We start from the raw sequence: 24,166 nt of genomic DNA on the forward strand, positions 1-24,166 counted from the left end.
AGGGGCTTGGTCTTAATTATCTTCTAATGAAGATTTGATTTCCTTTGCTCTTCGTAATCTCTCAATCTTATTTCTCTTTCCATGCACTTGCCTTGTTTTTAATTTCATAGTGTTAAAATGTTCCATGCTTAATATTCTCGGTACAGCCGCTGAGTTCTGTAGAAAAAAGACTATGTCAATCTCACAAATAATATAACGAGTTATGTGAGGGCCTCGCTTTACTACTGCTAGTCATATTTTTATGTGATGCGTCCACTCAGCAAGAGGAGTGAGGAAGGGTTCAGGGAGAAGCAATGTGTATCCACTCCTGTAAATCTTTTCAACTACTGCTCTCCCAATTTGCTAACTTCGTTGAAAAATATCTTTGAGGCTTTTCCATATTTTTTACAATTAAATTTTCCTTATATCGAAGTACTGCATTGAGATTGTGTAGAGAGTCAAATAGTTCTATAAGGCTCATTATGAAAAGCACCAATAATTTTAATAGATTGCTACTTCTTAATTTTTCAGTTTTAGATGTTATCCCCAAATCCAGAATGATGACGGGGAACTCACCCCCCCCCAATAAAACACACACACACACACACACACACACACACACACACACACACACACACTTCCCATCCATCCATTCTCCCATCCTCTCAGTAAAGTTTCATAGTACTGAAAAATTTCATTGGATCTATATTCTGCATTTAAATAACTATAACTATGCAAATACTGGTTACACTTAAGTAACGTAGTATGCTATAATTATTTTTCGTCAACAGCATTGGGTTTTTCCTGAAATTGATATTCACCTTCTTTGTTGATGAGTAGTCTTTTAATGTGTTTATCACAAAGTTAAGCCCTAATTCTCACCCAATTGTCTAAATCTCTTATTAACACATCAGATAATCTGTCAGTTTCATCTTTAGGAAATAACTTCCCCAGGAACGACTAACCCACTTAAATTTAGGCAGTGGCTTTCAAGACTTGCTTTCAAGCCCTGCTGCCTGGCTGTCCTAGGATCTTATCCTGGGATTTCCTTCATGTCTCTCATTCTTGTGTGGGAGCCTCTCATTCTTCAGTTCTGAGTCTTTTTCTTCTTCTGCTCCCCCATTTTATTGGATAGCATCCTTCAGTAGCTTCCTGAGAAGGAAAGGATGGGTGGCAAAGTTTTCGAGACTAAATACATTCTAAAATGTATTTATTCCACCTTCAGACTTAATTATAGTTCGGAGTGATAGTTTTTAGGATATAAAATTCTAAGAGACAAGCCATTTTCCTTTGCAATTTTAAAGGCATTGCTCTGTTGTTTCGTAGCTTCTGCTGTTGTAAATGAGAAGCCGAAATGCCATCATTATTTTTGATGGTTTGTGTGTAAACCCTGTTGTCTCTGAACGATTTTTGATATTTGCTCTTCTATCCAGTGGCCTGAAATTTTATAAGAATGCACCTTAATGTGGGTCTATTTTCATCCATTGTGTTGGGCATTCAGTCTTGAAACTCAAGTTCTTCAGTTCTGTTAACATTTTTTTTTTTTTAAGATTTTATTTATTTATTTGACAGAGATAGAGACAGCCAGTGAGAGAGGGAACACAAGCAGGGGGAGTGGGAGAGGAAGAAGCAGGCTTCCAGTGTAGCAGGAAGCCTGATGCGGGGCTCGATCCCAGGACCCTGGGATCACGCCCTGAGCCAAAGGCAGACGCCTAACGACTGAGCCACCCAGGTGCCCCTTCAGTTCTGTTAGCATTTTTTGAAGTTGATTTTTATTTCCTCTTTCTGCATTTTCTTCTGGAGCACACCTATTATAATAAGGTTGGATCTCCTGAATTAATTCTCTAATTTTCCTATCATTGTTGTACTATAGACCACTTCTGTTATTTTTCTACTTTCCGAAGGATTTCCTTAATATTTCAGGATTTCTGTTGTGCTTTTGATTTCTACAATCGCTTTAAAATTTTTAAACATCAACTTTATGGTGATATAGTTTATAGATAACAAAGCACACCCATTTAAGTGTACAGTTTAGTCAATTTTGACAATGTATATTTAATCAATAAATGAACCATTTCAATTATACCAAAACATTTTCTTGTGCTCTTGGCAGGGTTTCATCATCCATCTTTTTCATCCTTTTACTTTTAATCTGTTTTTACATTTAAAGTGGCTTCTTGTACATAGGAGATATTTGGGTCTTTTTCCCCCCAATACAGATTGATAATCTTTGTCTTTTAATTGGAGTGTTTGGACCATTTTCATTTAATGTCCTTATCTATCTGGTTAGGTTTAATTGACCATTACATCATTGGCTTTCTATTTATCCCATTTCTTTTTTTCTTTTTTTTTTTTAAGATTTTATTTATTTATTTGTCAGAGAGAGAGTGTGCACAAGCAGGGGGAGTGGCAGGCAGAGGGAGAAGGAGGTTCCCTGCTGAGCAAGGAGCCCCACCCGGTACTTGATCCCACGACCCTGGGATCGTGACCTGAGCTAAAGGTAGACGCTTAACCACTGAGCCACTCAGCCAACCCTCTTTATCCCATTTAATCACTGGTTATTTTTCATATTTTTCTGCCCTCTTTTGAATTAATTGAATTTATTTATTTTTTTTTAGTATTTCATTTTATTTCCGCTGTTGGCTTATTTACTCTAATTCTATCATCTTTAAAAATTTTTTTCAAGAACTCTTTCATTTCCAAGTAGCCTTTTTTAAATCTACCATATTGGTTCATGGATGTAGTTTTTTTCTTTATCTCTGTGAATATATTGATACATTTGAGGTTTTCTTCTCCCTGCGTAGTTTTTCCAATTTGCTTTCCTTCATCTTTTTGTTTTATCTCTTTCACATCAGAGGCTTTCCTCAAATGTTTTGTAGCCTAATGTGGGGGAGAGGGGTTCCATTTTGGATAATGACCTACCACAAAATTGGAGCCTCCGTTTTCAGGGACTTTTTAAGATGAGACACAGCAAGAGTAGTAGCAGTGGTAGAGGGAGAACACAATGGAACAGGTGCTGAAACAAAGGCAAGCTGAGTCACAAGAATGAGTAACAGCTGATGACTGCCTTTCACCGGATGCCTGTTGTGTGAGTGGGGGTGAATGACCTACCAGGTTCATGAGGGCAAACCAAATGGCTAGTGAAATAGTTTGTGGGTCTTCCAGTTCCTTGTACATCTTTACAACCAACTCCCACTACCACGTTCAACTGAGAGTGCTTGTATCTTGTAGCCTTAAAGGGCCTTAGCAAATACACATAATTAAAGGTTTAATTAGCAGAAACAATTAATATAAATTTTAAAATCTGCAGGTTATACATGTGAAGCTTTTGGCCTAACAAATGAAACTACTGGCCTGATCGTATAGGCCAGTAAGAGATCTAGAGACCAGAAGTGTGTGCTCTGTGGTCATAGCACCAGGATTTGAATCCTGGCTGTGGGACCTTGGGCATATCACTGAACTTCTCAGTCTTAATTCCTCATCTGTGGGGGTAATAATCAGAGATGGTTTCAGAATTTCTATTTAGAAGTGGCTTGTGCTGGCAAGCTGATTAGAAAAGGATTTTTTTTTTTTTAAAGATTTTATTCATTTATTAGAGAGAGAGACAGCCAGCGAGAGAGGGAACACAAGCAGGGCGAGTGGGAGAGGAAGAAGCAGGCTCATAGCGGAGGAGCCTGATGTGAGGCTCGATCCCAGGTTGTCGGGATCACGCCCTGAGCCGAAGGCAGACGCTTAACGACTGAGCCACCCAGGCGCCCCTGGAAAAGGAATTTACAGTGAGTTTGCCTAGCACGTTTCAAAAAAGTCAATTTTCCGTATCTGAGGATGGCTGATGGAGAGAATGAGTTAAAGATACCTGTTGGCACCATCATTCCTAATGACACTGGTTGGTTTATTATAAGGGTTAAATGAAATGATTTCTATTAGAAGCTTAACATAATGCCTAGTAATAAATATTCTGTACATTATTAATGATAGTATTAAGTTATGATAATATTTTTATTGTCAGGCAGATGAATGAAGGAGATGAGACAGAGAGGAACAGGAGTTTCTTGAAGTGACAGGCAGGTCCTGGTGTCTCTCATTGGATCTTACCAACAGGCTTCATAAACCTCTACTCTAAACCTGGAATTAAATGAGTGTTGGTCTATCTCTTGTGTCCAATTCTATCTCTTTAGTACTCTAGAGAACTACTCTCCCATGGTTGCTGCCTGTGGTTGAAACTGTCTGCTCGCTCCACCTTTGCTTTATCCCTGCATTATGCCCTCTTTTCAGTTGCATGGCCAGAGAACTCTCTTTATATTGTATGCAATGACTCGCTCCCTCAAGATGCTGCTTCTGATTTTTAAATTTGTGTCTTATCAGCAAAGTTCAGTTTCAACTCCCAGTGGCCAAGCATACGTTTTGTTTTGTTTTTTTCCCCCCTAGACTGTTCTTTGCATCAAGTCTTTATTTACTTTTCATATCTCATCATGCCTAGAAGATGGGCTGAGACAGTACATGTGGAAACACAACCCTAAATAAGATACACCAGTAAATATTTTGTGATTTTCACAGACGGTTGTGGCTGAGGGTACAGTGAAATCATACTGTTAATCAGATCTTACGAAATGTGTTTCTCTCTTATTCATGCTTATTCAAAGCTTCCCATGAATTCTTATGAAGTTGAGACATAGTTGTTTTGTTTTTAAAGATTTTATTTATTTATTTGACAGAGACCACAAGTAGGGGGAGCAGCTGAGGAAGGAGAAGCAGACTCCCTGCTGAGCAGGGAGCCCAATGCAGGGCTTGATCCCAGTACCCCGGGATCATGACCTGAGCCAAAGCCTTAACCAACTGAGCCACCCAGATGCCCCAGTTGAGGAATAGTTTTAAAAAGCCATTGTTGCTGAGGCTTAAAGAAGTAACTGCTCTTGGAGGTAGACTCAAGCATCCATTTGCGTGCCCCAGCTGTTGAAGGTAGCTCGGCATTCCCATGCGCCACACACCTAAGGGCCTGAGTTTGCTTTGAGTCTGTCTCCTTCTTTACCACCCTGACCACTCTCTTTCTCTTTGCTAGATGTGATGCTCTTGCTCTGGTTTGGCTTTTGTGAATAAGTTTTAGCCTTGTTTGACTCATTATCACTATGAAAACTTTACATGAAACTCCTTTGTATAGGGTTGTCCGCAGGTCTGACTCGGGGCCCTTATAAAGAACCCCACTCTCTGAGCCTTCAGTGAGCCATCTGCTCTTCCCTTGTTCTGGATCGGAAGTGGGCAAATTGAACGTTCTACATGTATTAAGGACTTTGGCTGTCACGGAGATCACCAGTTGTCAAGATTTATTTCCATCAACACTTACAAAGGATAACTTTTGTATCAATAACACATTCCCATGAGTGTAGCTGGATTTTGTGAAATTCCTACTACACTAGTAATATCGTTATTCTTTTTTCTCTTACTCAAGAATGCATCTGGAAGTGTTAGTGAGAGTGACATTATTAATGGGATACTTTTAAATCCACTGTAATTTATGGAAAATTTGTAAACCACATTACTTTATGATGCATAATGAATTACTTAAGTTACACTTCATTATTGATTGAGACACTTCAGTGAATTCTAAATCTTTTTCCTTTTAGAAAAAAAAAAATGTTTCTTAACAGTGGAATTCTTTTTAGTAGGGCCCTGTTTCTGAGAAGCCCAACATGTAAGAGAAATTCAGAGGGAATCCCGCTGATTGGATTAGGGTAGGGACTCAGAACCCAATCCCTCAGTGTTCTTTGGACCCTACAGCACCTCCATGAAGTCCTTAGGGCTTTGCAGGGCACAGTTTGACAACCCAATGCCTTTGATTATATCCTAAGCTCCAAATAGTGATTCCATGAAGTTGAACCACAGTGAGAGTTCATCCAGGATAAGGCATCTCGGAAAGTATTTTTAGGAGGACGCTGTTGCCCTGTGACAGCAGAGAACCATTTGGAGTGTTGCAACCAGGCTCTTAAGCATTGCATTGTCCTATTCCATCCTCACTATGTCCCTTCAGGCCATGTGGTGATTTTCTGACTCTTCTCCTTGTGACTCAGGATTATCAGCCAGAAGGCAAGGACACCGGGCCTGCCGTCTCTCTCAGACTCTCATTGCCATATCCTCTCTATCTAAGCCAGCCTCACCCCACCTGGCTCTTGTCTTACTGATTGCCCATCTATCCACTGTGGCCTCTGGAACACCTCTTCTGCTGTCAACACACTCCACCCCATACCACGTTTTTTCTTTCCTCTGTGTTCCTTTATCTTGGTTAATGACTCCACTGTTCTCCTGCTCTTGCTTTCTGAATCATCATCTCTGACTACTCTCTCTCACATACCCTCCACTTCATATTCAGTCACCAATTCCCATTGATTCTGGGTTTAAAAATGTCTCTCAGGGGGCACCTGGGTGGTTCAGCCGGTAAAGCACCAGACTCTTGATTTTGGCTCAGGTCATGATCACAGGGTGTGAGATTGAGCCCTGACTTGGGCTCTGTGCTGGGTGTGGAGCCTGCTTAAGATTGTCTCTCTCCCTCTCCTTCTGCCCCTCTCTCCCGCCCCTGTCACATGCTCACTCCCTCGCTCACGCGCACGCTCTCTCTCTCTCTCAAAAAAAAAAAAAAAAAAAATGTCTCTCAGATATGAGGCAATCTGGCTGTGACGTCTGTCACTCCATCAATCACCAGGGTTGATTTGGCCCATCTGGCTGCCTAGGTGGGTGTCCCCTTCCTCCCTCACTGCTCCATGTGTGTCCTTCCCGAAGCTAAACAATTGGTCAAAGAGGACAACCTTCCCCGAGAGAGGACTGTTCCTCAGTGGAGAGTATAAGAGTAGCTGTGCCTCCTTGCTAGAACCTCCAAACAAGCTCTCAAGGTCCATTTGTGGGGGAACATATGGTAGTGAAGCTTCCAAGACTCCAGACACATCCAGATGAGGTGCTGCATGTGGCAGTCTGCCTTTATTTAAAAAAAACGAAAGTCTTTCAAATCTGACATCATCATAATGTCTAGGCTCTTAAAATAACTTTTTGCACAGAGCTTTGAATATAGTCTATACTCAAAAAAGTTTGCTGAGTGCAGTATGTATGAGTTTTAATCTTTTCCAAATGTGTGTGGCCTCTTTCTTGCCTTCTGCCCTGCTTGTTTATATTCTTCGTAGCCTCAGTCTCATATTTGGATGAATATATTTACGGTTTCTTTCTATTCGATTTTTATGATGGGTGGTCTTTTGAAAAACTTATAGTCGTAAGGTAGGATTTTCATAGGGTATATAGCAAACTGGAGTAATATTAGTCAATTTTCCTATGCAGAGCAACGGTTTCCAAACTTGATGTTCTTTTGATCAGGGATTTCAGAGGGACCTGGAGTCTAAGGGGGGAAACGTGAATAAGTGAGACCAGCAGTGTGATAGAGAGAGACCCTGAAGGGAATGTGTGTCAGGTAATCAGTTCTACCTGAGGTCAGAGTGGTGGGGAGGTCGTAGAGGGCTTCAAAGAGGGAATAGCTCCCACGTTCGGAACTTGAATGGTGAGTAGGTGTTTAGATAAGGAAGAAGGGAGGAGAGATTTAAGATAGTTAAACAAAAGAAGGTAAGATATGTTCATTGTATTTTAAAGAAAGGATAGGATCTTAATAGTTAAAGTGGAAAGTGGGCGTATCGGGTGGAAAAAACAGTAATAATTTAGGCATGTGGCTTAGGACATATTTAGGACTTATTAACAACTCCTTGACCTCATGACAAGAATGTATTGAGAGGAAAGAGTAGATAGGCAGGTGAGTTTAAGTTAGGGAAGGCCATGAGAACCATAGTAAGTAGTTCAGCTGTAGGAAATGGGGAGTGCCAGAATGTTCTTCAGCATGGAAAGACAGCACCAAAGCTCAACCATAAGGTAGGAGTTCCGGTGACCCGTGGGAGGACTGGATTGTAGTGGGGAGAGTTTGGTGGGTTGCGTTGACCAGAGTTGTGACTGACAAGTCTGTCATGGTTATTAAAGATTTTGGTGGGCAGTCCTCAGATGTCATAACCTTATCTTCCATTTTAGAATGAAAGTATTATGGGGAAAGAGGAAAACAAGGCAGACAAATGTTGTGCAGGGCCCCCTACAGTTTGATTTTTTGAAGACATTGCTGTCGCCAATGAACCTTGCTCCTAGTGAGGAGGTGGAGTGGCAGGAGAGGAGAAATGGATGTGGGGAGAATTGCCACCTGTTGCAGTGACTATCTGATCACCTAAAACATTTACGTATTTCTTCCCCTCACCAGTTCCCGTTCCAGCAACCATTATGTATAACAAAAGGGGAGATCTTATGGGAGAAAATTTGAGAAAAACATTAGGTAAGCATTTGTTCACGCTAGCAGTACTTGACATTTTACAGGTTCTAACTCATTTAATCCTCATAACAATGCTCCATGGTAGATTTTTTTATTCCTGTTTTTTTTTTAAAGATTTTATTTATTTATTCGACAGAGATAGAGACAGCCAGCGAGAGAGGGAACACAAGCAAGGGGAGTGGGAGAGGGAGAAGCAGGCTCATAGCAGAGGAGCCTGATGTGGGGCTCGATCCCACAACGCCGGGATCACGGCCTGAGCTGAAGGCAGGCGCTTAACCGCTGTGCCACCCAGGCGCCCCTTTATTCCTGTTTTGCAGTTGAGGTTGTCAGGTCTCTGAGAAGGTAAGTGATCTATGCAAGGTCACATAATGAGTATGTGGCAGATGCAAGATCTGAACCCAGGAATATCCAGATTCGGAGCCCATTCGTCTTCAAACAAATGCTGTTTTGCATTTTTGTATTATCTTAGGAAATGTTTTTCTTCTCTTCTGAAGTATGATGGTTAATATGTGTCTCCCAAGTTGATGTCAAATATTCCAAATCTGGGTAATAAGTTAAGGAGCAAATTAAAGAAACCCACACCTACAGAAGCATCCTTTTCCACTTTCATTCATGCAGTTTAATTTTTATACACTGAAAGGCCTGTTACCACAAAATTAGCCAGCCACCAATGTGACATTTTTTCCCCTTTTCTTGTCTGATTGCCAAGAGGATCTCACCTAAGATTAGAAAATATTTTGGTACATCACCACTCACAGGAACGTAAAAATTAAATTGATAAATTTATGCACCGCTGTGAATTCTTTATGACTGAGTTGTCAATTGCTTCCTTCAGGCAATGAGCCAATGTTTATTAAGTAGGTACAGTGGGCATAGTGTCTGGTGGGGCTTTGTGGAAAGTGTCAAAGAAAATAGCTGTAGATGTGATTTCCATCACAAGAGGGTTATGATCTAACGAAGACGATGAATAAAATACATAAGAATAGAAAAGAACAAAAGTATCATATAACTCTATCCCTAGCGATCACATATGTATCACCATAAAGCAATGATTATAACAATCATAGATACACATCTAGAGACTGTAAAAATAGCCTAATTAGAATTAAGTGGAAGTGTTCTCCATAGACAGTATGATAAAGTAGAGAACAGTTTTCAAGAAATTTTATGAAATTGTAAATCAAAGAAGTCTGTCATATTCAAATGCTCATTAGATGTTTTTATGACTTCTTGCAAACATTGTGAATTTTAGTTTTTCCCGGTTGTATAGTCTGTGATTAGTAGGTGAGATAAAATTGAAAAACTTCAATTCAAACCAACTTAGCACACAATCTTTGACATTTTTTTGAAGCATATGAAATTCATTCTTTTTCAGAGTTGTTCAAATTTAAATACAAAGATAATGAGAAGGCTACTAAGTACAAATGAAACAGTACACAGAATCATCAGAAAAAAAATTTATGATATTATGATAAAAGTTGCTCAAATTAACTCCTCATTAGAACATTCTTATTTTGAATTTAACAGTAAAATAAGGCATCTTATTGATGTTACACATCAGTGAAAAATACATTGAAGCGGCAACTATTCTCTGGCTCTTTTGCAATTTGAAAATAACTATGAACAATCACTGATTAAGAATTAATAGTTACATTCAAAAGAGCTGAATCAGTGGTAGTGATGGTACATGGTTCACATTAGTTATGGAATACAGCAGCTTTCGAGTTAGGGTTTTGAATTCTGAATGTCTTTAGTTTTTATACTTTCATGCCATGAAAAACCACAATACTTTTTACTCCTTTAAGAAAAATATGATAGTTGTGCCTGGGTGGCTCAGTCGGTTCAGTGTCGGACTCTTGATTTTGGCTCTGGTCATGATCTCAGGGTTGTGAGATCGAGTCCCATGTTGGACTCCTGCTGGGCATGGGGCTGCTTAAGATTCTCTCTCTCCTTCTCCTTCTGCCCCTCCCCCGGTAAAAAAGAAAAAAAAAAAGAAAAGTATAATATGGTGGCTCAAGTGCTGGGTGAAAACAGGGAATTATGGTTCTATTTCTGGCTGAGAAGATTATTAACTCCGACTTTGAGCAAATATTGTATATCTTTGAGCCTCAGTTTCTTCATTTGTACTTTCATTCATTCAACAGTTTTTATGAAGGCCCACAGTGTGATAGGCTTGGTTATAAAGTGATCAAGTCAGAAGCAGTCTTTGCCTTATTAGAATGTAGTAGGAGAGAAAATTGTAAACACAAATAAGAATATAGTTTTGGACTGTGAAAGGTCTTTAAGGGAAAATCGTGGGATGCTGTGACGGAGAACCGAGGGTCTGATGGCGAATCATTTTTAAGTTTGCTGGTGACAAAGACACTCTGGGAAAGTGACATTTGAGCAAAAACTTGAAGGTTGTTGAGGAGATGGCCAGTTTTGAGAGAAGGGGAAAGGCTGTGCCAGGACAAGGAAACAACGCTGGTAAGAGCCTGGTGAGGAAGAACGCGGCATGTTTGAGGAACTTAGAGGAAGCTGATGTGGTTGTAGCTGAAGAAATAAGAGGAGAGTTGTCAGTCATACATCGGGCTGAGTTTGAGAAGCTGAGATCAGCGTAGGGACCCTCAAACCTGAGTCATGTTCAGGGCATTGGATTTTATTGTAAGTGGCATAGGAAGCCATTGAACAGTTTTAGATGAGTGATGTGAGCTTTCAGGTCTCTGTGTGGAGAATTGACTGAAGGGAGGTAAGAGGAAGGAAGAAGATCAATTTAGAGACTTAATGCATTGTCCCCTAGACTATGATGGTGGTGGACTTTCCTTTGAGTTTGATAGATACAAATGGACAGAAGAGGGAAGGACCAGCATATATTACAGATACAGAATGGACAAATGTCATTAATAGATGGACTGTGGGGATAAAGGAAAAGGAAATGTCTAAAATGACTACCAGGTTTCAGGTTTGAGGAACTGGTAGATCAAGCGGCTATTTTTGAGGTGGGGAAGGCTGGAAATAATGATAATTCTTACACCTCTGTGCTACTTTGAGATTGCCTCCGGAAAGGTCTATATATTTTCTGGGGTTGGTTGATATATAAACAAAAGCTATTTATAGAAATTTTATTCTGGTTCAGCATAATGTAATATATTTCAAGGGCAACCTTGAAAAAATTCAGATAATGGATTCCCTTTTTTTTACTAGGAAAATAATTGGGAAAATATGAATATTAAACAATACATGCTACTTCATTGTGAGGGAACTGGCAAGTTTAAGGAAAAAACTTTCAGTGGAATGTAGCAAACACTGAAAGAATAAGATACATAAGTTGCAATTTTAGACCCAGGAAATCAGATCCAGAATTGAGATATAAATAGATTGGCCTATAAAGCCCCTGAGGGACCATCTTCCTTTTCCTTGAAGAAAACTATTATTGTTTTCCTATCTTCAGCAGCTCAGTGATTGGGGTGGGCAAAGAGGTTTTAGTGGTTGAGTCAGGTTTGGTATTTTTAAGAAATGAATGTAGGGAAAGGACCAGGATGCTCTTCGTAGATGTGGGTGGGGGAGTGATCAGGTTTTTCTTGTGGCTGAGGACAAAAGAAAAGTAAAGTAAAATTTAGGATTATGCATAGGAAACAAACTGAGGATTGCTAGAAGGGAGGGGCGTGGGGTGATAGGGTAACTGGGTGATGGACGTTAAGGAGGGCCGGTCATGTAATGAGCACTGGATGTTATATAAGACTGATGAATCACTGAACTCTGCCTCTGAAACTAATAATACACTGTATGTTAATTAATTGAATTTAAACAAGTTTAAAAAAATTTAGGGATTGTAGCAACAAGAGGTTATTAGTTACTCCTTTTTCATGATAAAAAACGAAAGACAAAATGCACCATGCAAGTTCCTAAATTCATTCTAAATAGCTGTTTGTAGTGTTAGGATATTTCTGTATGACCAAGGTTGATCTGATAGAGTGCTAGAAAAAGCACGGGGCTGGGCACAAGTGCCTGACCTGCTCTATACTCAGTGTGGGGCTTTGGGCGAGTTCCTTCACATTACTCAGTCTGTTTCTTCATTGTAAAATAGGAACTATAGTACCTACCACAAGAGTATCCTTGAAGGTCAAGTAATATTTTCTTTTCTGAAATGCCTGCTATTGTTCCTGGAGCTCAGTAGGCTGTCAATAAATATTTATTGAAGCAGAATCATGTAATTGCTCCTTTAAAAATAACAGATACTGTAAATTTCTGGTAATGAAATCATATTACTTTTATTTATTTTTTTTAAGATTTTATTTATTTATTTGACAGAGAGAGAGAGCACAAGCAGGGGAAGCAGCAGAGGAAGAAGCAGGTTCTCCGCTGAGCAGGGAGCCCAATGTGGGGCTTGATTCCAGGACCCCAGGATCATGACCTGAGCCGAAGGCAGACGCTTAAAGACTGAGGCACTCAGGCGCCCCTAAAATCATATTACTTTTAGATTTAGATTTTTTATTTTTAAATTGGTATTTTAGGGACATCTGCATGGTTCAGTGAGTTAAGTGTCTGACTCTGGGTTTTGGCTCAGGTCATGATCTCAGGGTCCTGGGATCAAGTACTGCATCAGGCTCTCCACTCAGTGGGAGTCTGCTTGTCTCCCCATCTCTCTGTCCCTCCCCACCACTCATGCGCATGCATGCTCATGCTCTCCCTCTCTAAAATAAATAATAGGGACTCCTGGGTGGCTCAGTGGGTTTAGCGTCTGCCTTTGGCTCAGGTTATGATCCCAGGGTCCTGGGATCAAGTCCTGCATCTGCTCCTTGCTCAGTGGGGAGTCTGCTTCTCCCTCTGCCTGCCACTCCCCTTGCTTGTTTTCTCTCCCTCTATCTCTCTGACAAATAAATGAATAAAATCTTAAAATAAATAAACAAATCTTTTTTAAAAATTGGTATTTTATATAAAACCTTATGAAAGTTCTTAAGTGCTCCTTCTTTTTTGTAAAACTTTTATTCTGAAATAATTATAGATTCACATGTAATTGCAAGAAGTAATAGAAATCCTGTATGCCTTTGACCCTTCTCCTCCTAATGGTAACATCTTACGTAACTATAAGCAATATCGCAAGTGGGAGATTGCTACTGATAAACTCCATCAATCTTATTCATGTTTTGCTGTCAGCTTTAAATGCAGTCCTTTGTATATGTGTGTACTTAGTTCTATGCAATTTTATCCTATGTGTAGATTCATCTGAAACCAGCACAGCCAAGAGACAAAGCAGTGTCATCTCAGAGATTCCTTGTGCTACCATTTTGTAGCTGCATCCACTGAAACTCCTTCCTTTAACCTCTGGTAACTACTGATCTGTTCTCAATCTCTAGAATTTTCTCATTTCAAGAGATTTACATGATTGAAATCATATCATACATAATCTTTTGAGATTGACTGTTTTTCACTCAGCACAATTCTCTTGAGAGTCATCCAAGTTGTCGCGTGTATCAATAGTTCATTCCTTTTGATTGCTGAGTAGTGTTTAATAATTTGGATATACCATAGTGTGTTTACCTTTTCAGTCACTGAAAGAGAATTTGGTTGTTTCCAGTTTTTGATTATTAGAAATAAAGCTTCTGTGAATGTGTGTGTGTGTGCGTGCGAGAATCCAAGTTTTCTTTTTTTGTTTTGTTAATTCATTAACTCAGTATTTTTAACTAATAGATAAGGAAAATATACAAATTAGCAGTGAATAGAGATTGTCTTTGTTGGAGGTATTTCTCTTGGTCAAAATAGGAATCATTTTGACATTTATGTCAATGGACTATAATTAAGTAATATAGCCTGACACATAGGAGCTCACATGTTGGCTACATTTATATCTAATGTACTAGCATCATATAACTATGCCAGCTGCTGGTGAAAATGCATGGCTTTATTTGCATAGTAAAGATATTTATATGCCAATAAAACACATTTGCTTGTAAACTGTCTCCCAAGCAAAACACTCTTCTAATTGTGACATGTACTAGAGTTTAATGCTTTATTACAAATAAGTGCAAACATTTTCACAATTTCCTCTATGTGTCTCCCTTCCCTTTGTGTAGAATGCACAGAAGTGTTAAAACAAGTAAAATCCTTGGCACGTTCCCAGACCACATCAATTCTTACTCATCTAGTGTCACTAAATGAGAAGCCCTTTGCCTGGGTGACTGGTAAAGTTACAGCAGCTAAGCAATTGTTAAATAATATTAACAGGGGTAATTGGGCGATGGGCATTAAGGAGGGCACTTGAAGTAATGAGCACTGGGTGTTGTATGCAACTGATGAATCACTAAATTCTACCTCTGAAACTAATACAGTCTGTTAATTGAACTGAATTTAAAAAGTAAAAAAAAAAATTAACAAATCCGCATATAGTGCTTACTGTATGCCAGTCACCATTTTTGCCAGTGCTGTTTATTGATGTGAACTAATTTCCACTAAAATCCTGTGGCGTATGCACTATCAATATGCTCACGTTATAGCTAGGAACACTGAGGGACAGACAGTGATTAAGTAACTTTTCCAAGATCTCACAGCCAGTAACTGGCAGAGCGGGGAAGAACTCAGACAGTCTTGTTCCAAAACCCATCCCTTAACTACTACACTCTTTGCAAGATTAGAATCAGTAAATTCAAATAAGCCAACACACCCAAATAAGATGTTCTAATTAAAATTGGGGTTCTGGGTTTTTCACTCATCAAAATGAAACAAGAACTCACAACTTTCCTTCAACTAAACTAAATTCTTAAAGAAATGTGAAATCACAGACATTTCCAGCTAAAGCCTGAGTGCTACTTACCTTAGAATTAAATACATCAGGGCAGGTTCACTCAGGGTCTGTTTGAAAGAAGTTCTAAAAAAAAACAAAAACAAAAACAAAACTTTTTGAGAATGAGCTTATTCTAAGAGGAAAGAGAATTAACATGCAAGCTTGGTAATCCAAAATGAGGACCAATTTTGAGTACAGCAAGCTGTCTGCTTTTGAAATTTGCTTTTCAGTGTGATGCTTATCAGTTTATCTCTAGGAAACTGAGGGCCAAAGATAAAAATGGAAAAATCTATTTTCACAGAAAAACTTAGGAATTTCTATGTCAAGAGAGTAAGCAGCATTGCATTGATGCCTGTTAAAAAAGAGCATGGTATAAAAACTGGAGAGATGAATAAGGTGGGTACAGAGAATATGAAACTTTAATACATTTAGGGCACTGACACATTAGTAACACTTGAAGTTTCGGCCACACCCTGCCCCTGACATCATGGGAACACTCATAGCCTTTCATGGCAGCACCTGGCAAAATCTAAGTATGAGTTTCTGGCTTTGATATCTGGGCTGAATGGATTCATCAGTGGCATGAGGCCGTGCTTTGTGTCAGTAGGAAGCAGTGCTGCTGGCACATAAATCAGCACCATGGACAGCAGGTGCTGGCAGTGTTCTAGGGCACCACCCTCAAAAGGGTGCTGATGTGGGGAAATCTGGTGGGCACTCGGTGGAAGTAGGAAAAAAAAAACACGTTGATACTCATTTGATTGAAACCTTAAATAAGGCATTCTCAGAAAAACTGGGGAATAAGGAAGGGAAGGTTTTAGAGAATAGTTCTGTAAAACAAGGTAGAGCTACAGCTAAGGAAATACTGTTCATCACTATTAATGTTATATCATTATTATTTATGTGACTGGCACATTGATATAACAGGGCAAAATCCAGGTTACAAATCTAGTTGCTTTCTCTAAGAATAGTTTTTGTCTTGTATATTTTTAATATATTTTGTCTAAAGATAGAAAGGTATCTTTTAAATTTCAATCTCAATGATATAATGAATGATAACATGTTCAGATTCAAGAACAGTAGTCTACTTTCTCTATATTTTGCCTAAAGTGTGAGAGAGCTGCAAAGTACATACAATAAGCGTTTTCTTGTGATTTAGGGAATTCTTATAGACGTTGGTTAAATAACAGGAAGAGTTCTGGTTGTCTATTGCTGCATAAAAAATAATTAAATCTTAGTGGTATAAAAAAAACCCCATTTTATTAAGTTATGTTTCCTATGGGTAAAGAATTCAGACAGGGCATAGCCAGATGGTTTATGTATCAGGACTCCACCAGAGAAACAGCACCAGTGGGGTATATGTGTATTAAGGAACTTACTGCAAAGAATTGGCTTGCATGATTGTGGGGGCTAATTAGGCTAGTCTGAAATCTGTAGGGCAGTCCACAGGTGGAATTTCTTCTTTCTCAGGGAATCAGTTCTGTTCTTAAAGCCTTTGAAATGATTGCATCAGGCTAACCCAGATTTCCCCCAGATAATGTCTTTTACATAAAGCCAACTGATTGTAGATGTTAATCATGACTACAAAATTACCTTCATTGCAACACCTCAATTTATGTTTGATTGAATAATTGGGTACTATAACCTAGCGAAGTTTGACAAATGAAACTGACCATCACAGTTTGTCTCTGCTCCACAATGTCTGGGCATTCAGCTGGGAAGACTTGCATGGCTGGGGTGATCCAAAATGCTGGGGAACCATAAGGAGACTTCTTCACTCATGGGTCTGGTACTCGATTTAAAGGCTAGGCTCAGCTGACCCTGTCAATTGGAGCTTCTAGTCATGGCCTCTTCATTTGGCTTTGGCTTCTCACAATGTGGTAGCTGGGTTCTGGAGAGGAGCAAGCTGAAAGGAGGTGCCCTGAAGGAAAACTGTGAAGAGAACAGGCAGGAACTGCATGGTTTTTACTGACCTAGCCTCAGAAATCCTGAATCCTCACTTCTGCACATTTTATTGATTACAAACATGTCACAAAGTCTGACCCAAAAGGAGGGAACTAGACTCTGCCTTTGGTGGAGGAGTGGAGAGGTCACATTATATGAGAGCACATAGGATGGAGGATATTGTTGTAGCCATCTTTGGAAAATATTGTCTGCTACAGAATATGAAAATGTACAATGTCTCTGCCAATTGAAATAAAATAAATGTTTAGAAGTTCACTAACTGTTCATCAGCTCACCTCAGACAGTCAAAAATGGCAGAATTTAATAGCATTAAAATGAATTCCTTGTGGGCTGTTGGGCTGAAGGTTCCAATTTCTGGTTGACTATTTGCTGGAGGCTACCCTTAGTTCCTGGCTGTGTGGGCCTCTCCATATAGAAGCCTGCTTCATCAAAGCTAGCAAGGGAGAGAGTCAATGGAGAAAGTCTCCTAGCAAGATGGAAGTTACAATCTTAGGTAATAAAATTGTAGACATGATGGAGCATCCCTTTTGTTGAATACTGCTGGTTGGAAGCAAGTCACAGTTTCCACTCACACTGAAGGGAGGGAATTGCACAAAGTTATGAATACCAGGAGACAGGGCTAATTTGGCGACATCTTAGGGTCTGTCCATCACAAAAACATTAGATGCAATTACCAGAGCTTGGGATAAGTCTTCTCTTCCTGATCATAGTCTCTGTGACAGAAAGCATTTGATATAAAAGTGGGAGTGGGAGTCTAGTCCAGGATGACAAACAATTCTGAACTGATAGATGAAGCACAATGGTGGAAATGTACAACTCATTTGAATTCTAGGTGGTCAGGCAGACAGGTAGCCAGAAAGCAGTTCATTCCAGGGAAATGTTTCAGTAACACCTGAAAGAAGGTAAGGTCTAGATGTTGGTTCTGGGAGTTTCTGGAAGGACGCTGACAAGAGTAAGTCAGAGTAACCACATTTTTATAGGAACTGTTGATCTGAGTAGTTTACTGAAGTAGAGACTTATATCTGGGGAGACAAAGGAAGGCCCATTTACCAGAATTATAAAGGACTTTAAAATTATCTACATTCTCACCTAGGCTTAAATTTCTGTGAGGTCAGGGAGAATATATCTAAGGATTTATCAATAAGTATGTTAGATTTTGATTGTAGGAGGTGAGAGAGTGGGGAGTTTGGTCCTTTCTGGGAGGGAAAGCATGGGCTCTCTGCTTGTTGCCACTGGCCGAGGCCACCCTGCCATGGCTGCCTAAGGAACCCGTGCGGTACCTGGGTGTGAGGAAGCATGGTGGTCAGAAATGGGAGCAACTGGCAGCTGCACTGTAGATCTCCAGGTGGAGACAACAGGTAGCCAGAAAGTGGATGCCTAATTCTACATCTTCTCAATTCCTATCCTTTCTGCTATTCCTGCTGACCACCAGCGGAAAGTGGCTCATTTGCACACCATTTTTTACCATCTACTTGCACTGATCTAACATTGATCATTGATCTGGTTCCTGTATTTTAAAAACAAAGGTCTTTCAATATAAACTCTTTCCTGATGTCCAAGACTTGGAAGCTGCTGAAATATTTTCTGACACTTTGAAAAGCACAGAATTGTCTATGTAGTCCCTCTCTGGATCAGAACACAAAGGTGAAAAACCTGGAATGTCTTCTAAGTACTCATACACAGTGAAGCATTTTGTAAGGAGACAGAGTTAGCTATTACAAAGTCCAGGAAAAGCCTTCTAGCAGCCTCCATTCAAACCATTTACCAGACGCTAAAACAAATGAAATTGAATTGCAACTCCCAGGTGGAGTCAGCTGGAAAAAATATTGAGAACCATTTTTGATTTTGGCTTTCTTTGAAAAATAAGCATATTTTATGGAAAGAGAAGCTTTCTTATTGTGTCTGAATAAAATTTCTGCATGAGTCCTTTGTGGTAGTAAATAATATGTATGTCTTGGATACTTACTTGCGGTTGATAGTTCTCCAGTAATTTATTGGTAATAGGTTTTAGGGCATGTATGCTGAGATACACAGTTTCTCAAAATTGCTTCTCTAAAACATAGCTTTATATTTCTATCCCCTTTTCAATTGTACATAATACTATATTCTATTTAGATACAGATGTCCTGTTTTCCTTTTTTTAAAAGGCATTTTGTTTTATTGAAGTATAACATATATACCAAACTTTGCATGAATTACAGGTGTATGTCTAGACAAATGATCATATAGTGAATACCTCCAGGGGAGTACTAATCAGATCAAGCATTCAAATATCACCAGGATCCAATCTTTCTCTGCAAAGAAAACTGCTATCTGGACTTTTAGCTAAAAGTCTTTATCTATGTTTGTACTTCTTATAAATGAAGTCTTACAGTATGTCTTCTTGTATGTGGCATTTTCATACAAAGTTTGTTTAGGAAATGCATTTAGGTTGCTGTGTATAGCAATAATTCATTAATCTTCAGTGCTGTATAGCATTCCATCGTATAAGTATAATGTAAATCATTCATTCTAATATTTGATGGCAATATCAGTTTCCAGTTGGGAGCTATCATGAATAATGTTGCTATGTACATTCTTCTACATGGCTTTTGCTACACATCTCTGTGGGGCAGGTACCTAAGAGTAGAATCACTTGGTTATAGGGTATGAACAGTTCAGCTTTAGTAGATACTCCCAAATGGTTTTCTAAGTGGATGTACTAACTTATATTCCTGCCAGAAAATGCTTTGAGGGGAAAACTGAAGTTACCTTTCCATATTTTCCTTCTTTCTTGAATATTTGTCCCTTAAACCCTCACTGGTTTGGACTTTCTCATATGCCTTCAATCAAATCTTTAAAACTATTTTGTCTACCTTTCTTAGTTCTCTGTCCCACCAGGAGGTTTCTCTGCAGAAGTCTGATTGGCTATTACTCAGAACAGAAATCCAGTCTGCACGTCCTTTGAGCCTCAGAGACAGTAAAAGCTAACATATATTTTTGTTCTCCTAAAGAAAGAAGCGAATGAGTAAGAATTAAAAGGCAAGTGAGTATAAACAGAAAAACAAGAGGGAATAGCATGCATAAAGACAAGGGCTTCGTGTATGCAGGGAATCATAAGTAGTTGAGCGTTGTTGGATCATAAATTGTGAGATGGTAGTAGAAAAATGATAGAAGCCATGTTAGAAAAGACCTTAATGCCATACTAAAGAGCTTAGATTTTTATCTGAAAGCTTAGGGGAATCATTGGTCATTTAGTGCAGGAAATAATAGGATCAGATTTTAATTTTCTAAAACTTAGGTTGAAAGGAGTATGGAATGTGTCTGAGGGGCCAAGACTGGGATCTAGAAAATTAGTGCTGTGAAATGGTATAAGAGAAAGGATAGAGCCTAAATTAGAGAAAAGGGAACAGACTCAAAATATGTTTGGATGGTTAAGTCTGTAAGGAAAATGAAGAAAAAGGGAGAAATGAGTGCCTGGGGTCGTACTTGGGTGAGCAGGTGGATGATGGTGTCACTGTCTGACACATGGATGACAGCAGGAGGGGTGTCTCTTGCATTGGTGAAACAGGGAGGCAATGAGGAATTCACTCTGGACAATGTCAATTTAAAAGTGTCTTTGGGAAACACTCACATATGTGAGTATGAAACCTGAAGATACTGTGAGGGGCTGGAGATGAATAAGATTTGGGAGTTATCAGTCTGTAATAGGTAGTTGTAAAAGCCTTGAGATCAGTTAGATAACTCAGATGAGACAGCTCATGTAGAGCCAGAAGGAAAATGGACCAAAGACAAAGCATCACCATAAGAATGACAAGCAGGGGAAGATGGCAAAATAAAGCAGATCAAGTGAGCATTACCAGAGAAGCAGAAAGAGAACCAGGACAGAGAAATGTAATCAAACCAATGAGATACATGTTTTAAGGAGGGAGAGATTAGCAGTGTTAAAGTTGGAGAGAGGATTTCTGAGATAACAAATGTGTTTATTATATTTGGACATTAGAACCTCATGGCTTTAGTTGACTAGAAGGGAAAGAAATCAGATCATAATGATCTGAGAAATGAATAAAACTTACTCCTGAGATGTTCGGATGAGAAAGAAATGAGAGACCACTGTAAGGGTTGAAGATACTGAAGGGTCAAAGGATATTTTTTAAATTGTGGGGTATGTTTGCACATGAACTGGAGAGGGTAGGGCTGAAACATGCAAGGAGGAACTGGGCTGATCTCGAAACGTCAGGAGAGGGTTAACAGATTGAGAAAATTTGAAACTATAGTTAGAGTCTTTAGAAGTGCAGTAATTCTGAGTAATTGCAGGATTCTTTGCTTTCTCTGTAATGCTTTTCTGAAATATTTGAACTTTTATAGTAGCATGCATTATTGTTATAACCAGAAAAAGCAATAAAGATTAAAATAAAGATGCAATGAAGCATTGGATTTCTGTAAAGATTTAAGAAAATCAGAGTGAGGAAAGTCCTCAAAATATGAAATTAGATTATTAAATATTATTCTTCCTGTACCTTTGTTATTTAAATGAAAACACTTATTTGAAAACCCAGAATTTGACTATTTGTGGGGGCATCATTTGGATTTTTGGATTTTTTCCTAAATCAATAACGGAGCATTCCTCTGAAGGGAAAAAATCATTTCCTAAATATACACGTCATATAATTCATTAGAAAACATTATCCTAGGAAGACTGCTTGTAGGCACTTAATCATCTATTGTATTCTTTCTCTGAATAGTACTTGTGATATTATTTGTAGCATAATTTGCTTGATTCAGTGCTATGTTTAACAATTCCAAAAATAACCTATTGATTCCGGCAAAAATTTGACAAGGGAAAGGATTTGGCAGAGAAAAACGTTATACTTCATGAATTAGTGCCTTGTACCACTCAATCATTTTTCCCTTTTGCTAGATTGTGCCTTTTGGTCTAGCTCAGAAGCTAGCAAATGAAACATGAAAAATGATCTATTATAACTGAGTGATGGGAAAAGCAAGATGCTTAAGTAAAAGTCACAAAATGTTATAAATTCATGTAAAATTCTGCAGACTCCTCTGTTGTCCTTCTTGCACTGGATAGACGCGGGCAGAATACCTATTGTATTGCTGAGCATTGTACTAAGAAAACTGTATAAAGTCAGTAGTGGTTGGTGCAGTCTGGTCCAGTCTGCTCTTCTGAGGTGGACAACATGATTCCTCATGTTTCCTGTATCCAGGGTGGCAAATAGGCTTCATTTTGACGGCAACTCTGATAAGATGATCCTGGCTGCTGGGGCTCTGTAATGAATGGGCTGGAGACAGAGAGTGTTGGGAAAGCAGAAATGTCTACCATGGCAGGTGGAGTACTGATTACCTGGAAATTCAAAAAGTAAAGGGGACAGAGCCTCTGCCTTTGAGGATGGCCCGCAGTAGAGATCCCACTCATCGGTGTGGTACTAGCACATCATGAGAACAGCCTGGGAGGTGTGGGGGGCAAGAGTTCCTATAGGGAGGGTATAAGAGGAGCTTAGTGGGTGAGAGAACATGTGGTAACAAATTCCCTGGATCTGGGCTCAACCCTTGGTGTGGTGTGACCTTGGGTGATTCATTTATTCTTTCGTCAGCAGGAAAGAATGAAAATAATAATAATTTTCCTGTTTGTTTATTTTTAATAACAAGTGGTTAAAAGGATTGGTTTATTCTGTACATATACAGAGGAGACGTGTCTGTAAACTCTCAAGCACTAATGCAATTTTAAAAAATTGATTAGTAATGGGTGCGCCTGGGTGGCTCAGTGGGTAAAGCCTCCGACTCTTGATTTCGGCTCAGGTCATGATTTCAGGGTCGTGAGATCGAGCCCCACGCTGGGCTCAATGCCCAGCATGGAGCCTGCTTAAGATTCTCTCTCTCCCTCGCACCTGGGTGGCTCAGTCCTTAAGCCTCTGCCTTCGGCTCAGGGTGTGATCCCGGCGTTCTGGGATCAAGCCCCACATCAGGCTCCTATGCTGGGAGCCTGCTTCTTCCTCTCCCATTCCCCCTGCTTGTGTTCCCTCTCTCGCTGGCTGTCTCTCTCTGTGTCAAATAAATAAATAAAATCTTTAAAAAAAAAAATCTCTCTCTCCCTCTACCCCTCCCCACCTCTGCTCACACACATACACTCTCTCTCTAAAAAAGAAAAACAAATCGATTAGTAATGACATAGTTATGACATGTTCACAGATAGCATTTATTGCATTTGGCATGAAATCATAGTGATACGAGAGTAATATATCAAGTGCTGAGAGAACAGACAAGAGAGAGATCATTCCCTGCTGGAGAGATGGAGGACAGATTCATGAGGAAAGCAGTGTTTCAGCTGGGCCCCAAAGGTTAGATAGAAATTTGGTAGTTGGAATTAAAAAGACTTCCAGGGGGAGAAAACTGGGTGAGGGAAGGCCTAAAATGAAGAAAACAAAAGATATGAAAATAATAAATAAATCCTGAAGTTTTCATGGTGCTTTATGATTTACAATGTTTTATTTTGTTTTGTTTTACTGTTTGGGAATAACCATGCAATTTGGCTGTAGCATAGGGTGTACTTTTGGGGCTGGAGAGAGAGAAGGTTGGGGATCCAGGTTGAGATAATATTTTGGAGGAATTTGAATTCTTTCTTAAGGAATATGCACAGAAATGAACAATCCACATAGATTAAAAGATGTTGTGAACAAGGATTCATGTTGTCACAGTGGAACATACATACGGCATGTATTCGGTATGTGAATAGATTGTGTATTTTATAGATGTGATTTATTTCTCTTTTCTAGATACTTTCCTACAGCTCTACATTTTGCAGAGTTTGAATGATGCCTTTTGTATCTAAGTCTTCTCTGACCCTTCATACCTTTCCTGTGCACTTGTACTTCTTGTCTGGGCATGTGGCTTTCAGTCTCTACACAGTCCATGCAGTCAAGGGCTTCTAGATTCATCTCACTTCTCTTACTGTACCCCTCCCCTATTCATAATCCCACAGTGATTCTGCACTGCGTTCTGCATAAGGTTTGAAATGCCTCCCCTGGCATTCATCTTACCTGGGTGGAAATCACCTTTCTAGTTCTATCTCCTATTATTCTCCAACGTATGCCCTATATTTCAACCATTCTCTCTCTCTTTTTTTCTCTCTCCCT

General features: G+C 39.3%; 1 long non-coding RNA gene across 7 annotated transcripts in view; it reads left to right on the top strand.

Moving 5' to 3' along the window:
- Positions 1-24,166, top strand: part of LOC103656913 — a 195,052-nt gene that overhangs the window by 35,089 nt on the left and 135,797 nt on the right. For 2 of the 7 annotated variants that reach the window (XR_005836690.1, XR_566739.2), the window contains exon 6: positions 13,517-13,624. The exons of 3 other annotated variants lie outside the window; for them this stretch is intronic. This is a non-coding gene — a long non-coding RNA (uncharacterized LOC103656913). Of the gene's footprint in view, positions 1-8,248; positions 8,321-13,516; positions 13,911-24,166 lie in introns of those variants that run through there. 2 more of the 7 variants (XR_005836689.1, XR_566737.2) reach the window with 2 other exon arrangements.

The sequence above is a fragment of the Ursus maritimus genome, unplaced genomic scaffold, assembly GCF_017311325.1.
Source record: "Ursus maritimus isolate PB19 unplaced genomic scaffold, ASM1731132v1 scaffold_21, whole genome shotgun sequence".
In the NCBI taxonomy this organism is placed as follows: Eukaryota; Metazoa; Chordata; class Mammalia; order Carnivora; family Ursidae; genus Ursus; species Ursus maritimus.